The sequence below is a fragment of the Fulmarus glacialis genome, unplaced genomic scaffold (genome assembly GCF_000690835.1).
Source record: "Fulmarus glacialis isolate BGI_N327 unplaced genomic scaffold, ASM69083v1 scaffold32535, whole genome shotgun sequence".
NCBI lineage: Eukaryota > Metazoa > Chordata > Aves > Procellariiformes > Procellariidae > Fulmarus > Fulmarus glacialis.
Window position 1 is genome coordinate 53,002 of NW_009214216.1, and position 8,826 is coordinate 61,827.

The following is an 8,826-nucleotide window of genomic DNA, read 5'->3' on the forward strand; positions in this document are numbered from 1 at the left end:
TTAGAGCAGACAGAGGCATTGCCTTTCTCAACCCATACCCTGCATTAGGGCTAGATGGCAGAGAGACTTTTCTTGTGGCTTAGTCTTCAGGCAGAGCAGTTTCCTGCTCCAAGTCACTGCGTGCTCAGCAAGCCCCAGTGCCAGTTACAGAAAGGGTCAGGACAGCTCTGGATCACCCTTGTAAAGCTGCTGCAGCCCAAACTTAAAACAGATCAGTGAAACACCTCCTCCATCTTCTCAAATAAGAAGGAAATTTGGAGAGAAACAAGCAGCCCAGCACATGGTCAAATCTCAATCAGAGGAGCACAAAGTCATCTAAACTCAGTCTTCCCTCCTGAGACTGGTTTTGCACTGCTCTGCTGCATCAAGATACGGGATCATGGATTCCTTCCCTGTGGCAACCAACTCTGATACCAGCCAAGTTTTTGGGGGGTGATAAATGTACCACTTTGCTTTTCCCCATAGTTTCCACTTACACATTCAAGAGTCCCTGCAGCACAACTAGAGCTGGAATTGCACTGCAGCAGCGGGGATAAGGTTATGACAATGCACAACCTGAGATCTCTATCAATGATTTGTGTTTGAAAGATTACAGATCCTTATCTTGTGGCATTACTTGTAGTAATCAGTCAATTTTGACAGCTAATCTAGAGGTCTATACATATTGTTGCTCAGAAGCTCAGCAGGCATTGCTAAGATCTGTTTCCAGATAACCCAACTATTTACCTACTCTAAAAAACACATACCAAAGGATGTGCTTTATCTCTTCACCAGCGGGTTAAAGCTAAAGGTGAACGAAGTGCAATTTGCAGGCCAGGGGGGGGGCCCAGAAGTTAAACTCAAAACCAACCTCATTTTTCAGATGGGGCACTGACCACATCCCAGCCCATACCAAACCACAACCAGCATCATTTATCAAGATGGCACAACTGCAGGTAAACGAGGACAATTTTTCAATTAAGCTTTATTTCAAGCCTAAGGGACAAACATTGCCATCACATGACTTTACTATCGGTGGTATGCGTACCTATGCTTCAGCCTCAAACCCGCTCAACCATACACAATTGAGAGAGTCACGCCGAAAACTGTTGCCAAATCCCGAGTTTTAAGATCTAACGCTGTGTTACACCTTGGGCAAAACCCACCAACATCTGCAGGTGAAAACCCTGGCACTTCGGCAGGCTCAGACCAATATCCCAAGACATTTTATCTCGTCGCACTCGTGGCACATTTGCTGACAGGTTCACACAAGGGGCCTTTGTGGATAGGAACAATGAGAGAGGCGCGCACAGCACAGGAAAATGGGTGGTGACCACCAAGGGCTGGAAAAAAGCCTCTTTCAAAGGAAGGTCTTTGAAAACATTCATTACACCCCACCCAGCTATTTTCACTACAATATTTCAGTACATAAAAACAACACAGGGAAAATAAACAGCCCACCTTTCAATATGTTGTAGGTTCTCCAACCCCTGAAAAGGAAGCCATAAAGACACAGAAATCTTCACCAAACGGAGCCATGTAAGAGGTCTGCAAGCATCTACCAAAACCTCCCCCGCCACCTTTCTTCTCTCACGCATCTCCAAGCTCCCTATGTAAGCAGACTCAATTAGACATTTTTACTTCTGGAGTAAAGTAATCAAAATTTAAAACTGTATCGGCTGGTAAATATACAATAGTGAGCATTTAGAGGCATCATAAAGTAAATATATTGCCACAATTGAAGAAATTACTATATAAGTGAACGGCCCTCCACAATGCATTTCAGCTGTGATTTTTTTTTGGGGGGGGGGCTAATTCTGCCAATTAAAACAGTAGCTAGAATTAATAAAATATTTAAGATAAAACAGCTGCAAGACAGAAAAGGAGCAATAAAGCCAATCCATAATGAAATGGGTCTCTGAAATCAGCAGACAGTCAAAGACTGGAGGCCAGTCTTTGAAGGTATGGAGGCCATGCTCTCACATAGGCTTGTCTCCATCACAGTCAGCGAGGTTACCAACAGAGCCGAGATCGAGCAGGTGAACGTCCCAGCCTTGGGAATGCAAAAAGCGCTCCTTCTTCTCCTAAGGCTTTGGGCGGCCCTTTGATGATGCCCTCTACAGCACCCTTACTCCCGAGTTCAGTATATGAAGACAGCAGAGCATCTACAAAGGAAATTCAGCCACTTCGTGTCACACTGTTTCAAGCACAGGGTCTGTGTTGGATGCTCTAGAGACTGCAGTGGTAACACACACCAGCTTGAAATGAAAATGTTTTCTCTCCTTCAGAAAACGCTCGAAACAATCATTAAAATTACTTTGTGCCGTTGCCTGTTAATAAGCCATGCCTTGTCCTTCCAAAGTATCAGATCTTCTAATAATAAAGTTAAGAAAACAGCTCTTGCAACAAAATCTTTATGAAAGAATGCTGACCCTTCTTTACTTTTTGGACCTTAATCATTTTAATGTGTGCTCGATTATGATGGAAGTTAATGGTTTCTCCCTCTCTGACTCCTGGCAACTTGTAGCTATTCACAGTAAGAAGATAGATGTCCAGAAAGACAGATTAAACAGCCATTTCTTTGGCAAGTGGGGAATAATAATTCTTGAGAATAACAATACAGACGCTCTAAATTTTGATCATTCCATGTAACAGAGTTTCCTCCACTTCCTGCAACACGATCAAGTGCAGATCCTGAGAGCCAGGCCACATTTTTTGCCCTCTGGGGTGTGAGTTTTGTCTGTACAAACATCCTGGGACACAGCTCATTCTTAGTTCCTGCTTTCTTTTCGGGGGGCTGTTATTTTATACAGTAGCTCTTTAATTGCCCGTCTCCTCTTAATTCAGTCATCAGGTAAGCTGGAATACTGATAACTCTGCATGCTGTGATTTTGATCTCTCATTAGTATTCAAGTCTGTCACTAGTTTAAGTTGATAAAAATCAAAGATTAGTAGCTTGAGCTGTGGTAAATTGTATTTTCCTCTTACTATGGGGGAAAGGACTGAACCAAAGCGTCAGGCTACTTCAGCTACCTGGCCAGAAAATCAGCAGTCACTTCAGCAAATTTAGGCTGAATTTACAGCTAAAATCAAAGGCTGGAGTGATGTAACTTGGGGGCAATCAGTGCCTTCTCTGTCTACCCCCACACAGACAGACACCTTCAGCTCCTGGCAAAGACTCCTTCGGCTGCTGGCAAAGCCCTGAGGAGCCCTCTCACTGCTGACCTGCCTCTCAGCACCCACCGCCGCGGCAGAAGCCAGAGGGATGTTGAAATTCTGGTACTCAAGGAGGAAACAATTGTGGCCTCTCCACACTAAACTGCAGTATTTCAAATATTTTAAAAATTAAGGCTTGGTTCTGTCAGGAAATGGCCGCTAGCTCTTCTGACGCATCACCCTGAATAATTACTCGCTAAACACAAACTTTCAAAGGGAACTGATATAAGGGCAGTCTGTGTTGTAATACAAAGTGAATAACTGGATGCAGTCTTTCTCTTTTGGTGCTTCTTGCTTTGTTTCCTTTCCTGCTATTGCCTACTAACTCCTTAAACTTCTACGTATCTACAATCAAAGGATGGTTACTCTAGACAAGAATAAAAGAAGATGATAAATGCGAAGCACCAAATTGGGAAGCATTCGGTGTGTATACAAAGGCAAATTCACATAGCCACCTTTCTCTGTATTTTCTAGTTTTTACTTCAGAACTATCAATTAACACATCCGTAGTTTGCCATTATTCCTGATGGAGTTTTTATTCTCCTTAAAGTTAAGCAAACAAGGCTCATATGCATATATTAGGCCCGATTCTCATCTCCATCACGGTCCCATCACCCCAAGAGGGCAGGAGGTACGAGCCCAAGAATGGTAATAAATTCTATTTATGACAAAAGGAGGTAGGTAAAATTCAGTTCTTCCAGAAAAGAAGCTAGATTTTAAAATTTTGTTTAATTCGATAGAATTCACAAGTGTCAGCTTACTATTAAGCTCCCTTGCATTCTCTTAACAAGAGACACATTACAACCAGGCAGGTCTTAGACATCTATCAGAACTTTGCATCTGTCAGGGTGTGGTACCTCGATATTTCATTATTTTGATTCTAACTGTGTAGCAGCCAAATTTCCAATAAAAAAGCCCAAGATATGCACGCTGAAATGCATGCAACTGTATCAGTACACACATAAGGGGACACAAGAGTTACACAAACAGATGGTGCTTCCCAAGGCAGGGGCGAGGGTGCTCTCATCCGTTTTGAGCGGAGAGTCTCAATAACTACCAGCACCATTTTGTAAACATACCTTGTGCCTCCTTACAGCACATGCAATTTTTATTCTTCCTGTCCTTTCCTAAATTAGGTAACTTAATCAACTGAACTGAATGATTGTTCCAAAAATGACTGCTTTCCCAGGAGCAGCAGAAAGAAAAGGAAAAAAAAGAAAAGAAGCTGCACTCACTGCTAAAACTGATGATTTTGTTATTAGAAAACACAACTGGGATGGTACAGAGGCCAAAGATGAGGTACACTGAGAAACAATCATACCACAACGCTACCCCAAACGCTAGTGCAGAAGAGGGATGAGGCCGGCGCAGAGAGCACCATGTACCCGTGTTGATACGAGTTGAATCCAAAAGGTAACTTTGCTTCTTGAGTTAACGTATTCTTTTGAATTGTATTTGTATGCCAGTATAGTTAGCTACACTTGTACAAAACATGCTGCTATGGCCAAGAATAGTTATAAAAAGATTTTTATCCCTTCATAGGGCGGGGGCGGGGGAAAGATAAAGTCCTTTCATACAGAATACAGAACATGAATAAATATTTAACTCTTCTACTGGAACAGCCAGATGCTACTGTGAAATATGTTTAAGACTAAGAAACCTTTATAATGCAATGTGTATGAAAACAACAGTAATAATTAAAAAGCAAGGCACAGCACAGCACACCTAATGGAGTCAATCTAAATTGTACAAATACGATTTAAACTTGATTTAACATAGTTTTTAGTCAATGGCACATTTATAAAATAACAAGCCTTAGAGGAATACACTTTATGTACATCCTATTTATTTTATTCCAAATTTTTTTTAAAAAAAGTCTTATTCACGATTGTATGTAACAACCACCAATATCAACTTTCCCCCCTCGTTCTTATTATCATTTCCTCATACACGTATTGGACTTCCACCAATTTCTGTTGACCCTCCACTAGTCTTTCAAAGAAAACTTGAAAACATTGGAAAAAAAAATCTCCAAGGGCTCTAAAAGAACAATAGTCTTTAGAAGAACAAACCCACATGGGTGAACGTTTCAACCACAGTTTCTCCACTTAGAGGGGTCCAAGATCTCAGATCATTGACTAAGAATCAAATAGGTGATTTTCATCAATGATACTAAATAAAACTTTATTATCTACCAATAAATGTTTACCACAGCTGAGAAGAGGTTGTTTAGCTTTAACCAACAAAAGCTGGAAGAAACCCTTCTGAAAGTACAGTGAGTAAAATTGACCCACAGTGTGACAAGAAATAGGAAAGTCCACTGATCTGCTATATTTTTAATTAGGCTTCAAATCAGAGTGGAGGTAGGGTGTAGGCCCATGCCTCTGCAGAACGCAGGGATTTTATTCACTATGATTATAGCATGTTTTATTAAAATCCTGAAGGAAGACATGTTTCCCTGAAGCTCTGACTTACTAACAGCTCTGGGAGAAGGATGAATGACAGCGTCAAACCTCATCAGCCCAGAAAGGAAGAATGCCAACAACCTGTCTAACCTGTAAATCAGAGGTTGCAGGATTTGCTTGAATTAATACAGTTTGAATCTGAGCATTTCTTTAACAGAACAATCCGGTCAATTTAAGCAACTTTCAGGGATGGAGAACCAACCCACTGTAACATTTAGTAGGTTGCTCTACTGGTCAGTCACCTTCACTGTCAAAATATTTGCACAGTTTTTATTTTCCCCTCCGTAAGAATTAATTTCTTACTACCTATTTTTATAGGTCTGAAGGTATTTTGGGCACATAGGCGTGCCAACCCAATACCACTTGACTTTCAGCCTCTGTTTTATATGCTGAAAAATCTCCTAACCAGCAGGTCTTGCATCACTGATATGTTCTGTGCAGAAACAGGGTGCAAATTCAAAACAAACATTTAACATGAGAAAACTTCAGGCTGAGTAGGAAAGAATGCAGAATTACAAACTGGAATCTGGCCAGAGGGGAGAGGAAAGACAGAGAAACAAGCAAGATAAGCTATGGGGTTTGGGAAGAAAAAACCCACACGCACAAACACCTCACAACCCCGGCCCAGTTCCCAAAAAATAGTGTTCGTGTCTACTCTGGTGAATGCTATTTCTCTTTCTGCATTACGTATGTACCAGCCACAGCAAATCGTTACTTAAGTGCTTTTTAGAATTACACTGTCCACTAGTACTCACCATCACACAACTTTGTCTGGCGTGAGTATTTCTACAGATGAGTTGCTCTGGATGCTAAAAACCGAAGGGTGGCTACAGGCAGCAGCTGCAAAGCCTGTTGCTGCGTGACCTCTCCCCAGTGTTTACATGGGAAGGACTGAATGCCGTGGAGCATATACCCTCTGATTTAGGGTTGACTCAAAACAGCTTTGCATGGCCAGTCTCAAAACATGCCTTTCCCATGTTTTGGGGAGCTGCAGCTATGTAAATTGTCATCTTGAAATGTTAAACTCCTCACTTCCTCATTTCAGCATTAAAATCAAAACAGCAACAAAATGACTGGGGAAAACATCTTTGACGTGGGGAGTGGGTTGTCCCATGCCTGCCCCCCCACCAAACTCCAACTCAGAGCAGGGATCCAGTAGTAACACTCACCTCCACACACAGACAGGGAACCCAAGCACACAAAGGACAGCAAAAACCATCTGAAACTCCATCTGAACAATGGTACTTGCGGTACAAAGGAAGAGGACACAATGGGGACACAACAGAGCCCAGGATGAAGGACTAGCCTGCAGCTACTAAAGGCAAAGTCTCCTCTCTGCAAGTCTCCCTCTGGGGGATCACATCACGCCTGTCCCTCGGTCCAATTCTCACCTCACTACTTTAACTTAAATCAGAAGTTATCCTGACTTGCATGGATGGGAGATCAGAACACAGCTTTTCAAAATAAGTTATATTTTATGTTTTCTTGTCTTGCGTCAATGCCAATAAACAGGAAATACTTTGCTCTCAGATTCTCCTGGGACATGTCACACTCCTTACACCAGGCCAGCTACTAGTAGGCAGTCACTTTTTGGCATGGGAAGGAACATCCAAATTTCCATGAGAGTTCTGTTACTTGGCTGCCAAGAGAGGAGGATAAAGATTTTTAAAAAGAAAGTAGGTAGAAACAACACTTTTGGGGGAAGTTTAAACAAAACAAGGGGTCTGCATGGAAAAAGTGACTCTTTCTACAAGTCTATTACAAAAAGCAATGAAAATTTCACATAATTTCATAGGCCAAGAAAGAATGAATGTCTAGCTAGTTTATGGTATAGAATTTCCAATGTCTCAACAAAATTACACTTCATTTAAAAAAAAAAAAAATTATTGAGGACCATTTGAAATGGATACCACTTTAAGGAAAGCAAGAAAGCCCACTAACAGAGCTTCATTAAATGATGTTCTCTACCACACAGAGGCCTGAAGCATGGAGAGAACTGGAAACCAGATTTTTATCAAACCATCTCTGGAGGAAGTAGATAACACAATTCAGAAAATGGGAGAAAGATTTGGGAGTGCTGTCAGCAGATTTAGGGAGAGGAAAGGGAAAGCAGACAACCAAAAAAAAATCCCATGGGTGTAGAAAGACTTAGAGAGCATGGAAAATATTTCCAAGTGCAGACCTAGAATGAGATAAAGAGAGAAGTGGAGAACTTTTCACCCTAAGTGTCTTGCTTCACACAGGGTAAAGGGTGCAAGTGTGGCTGAAATACAGGAACATCTGGACTCTGTTAAGTCCCGGTTATGCAAGCACTGATCATCTTAATTAACCAAGCTTTGAGAACAGTAGAAGGACAAAGATTAATTCTGTTTAATTCCATGAATAACACTTTTAAGAACAAAAGGGCCCAGGCTGCCCAGTAGCTTCATCAGCCTCATGTATCCAGACTTAGTAGATCAGAAGTGGTCTTAAAGGAGGAGTCAATTCTCATCCCCACAAGGATACTGTAAAAAAGAGTTACTGCGTAAAAACTTTATAAAAAGGATAAAAATACACCCACTATTAAGCAGTACCTTCATAAAAACATATATGACTACAACTGTGCAGATACAACTCAGTCCTGAAAAAAATCTAGAATAAATCTTCCATCAGGATCTCTTTTCTATTCACTCAAATATTTTTCCCCATGCTGTTGCCCACCAACTTGCTCCGTCTCACGCGTGCCAAGCTCCCATGATTATTTGGTCAATGAGCCCCATGCTAGCACTTGCACATTCAAGACCACTCCTAGCCCTTCTCAGAAAGGGACACACTCTCCTGATGAGGACACCTCTCCCTTCAAGCAGCAACAATTTCATTTACTGAAAAGCCCTTTGCACTGTCTCTTCCACTTCTGGCCTGAATAAACAACTTTTCGTGGCTCTCTGTCCAAACACCTCAGGTCTTACATGCGTTATCTCTGGTCTGACTGCTCACCTAAACTACCTAAAATGGCTAATTTTCTAGTGTGCTTCTGTCTCCGGCCATCACATTGCAGGCCAGGAGGTGCTGAGCATTTGCAACCTCCTCCCTAAAGATAGATGGAAAGTACAAGAGCTTAGTCTAAGACCAGCCATTCACAGGATTCAATTATGCGGTAGCGTGCTTGTATTTCACACCGAGTTTT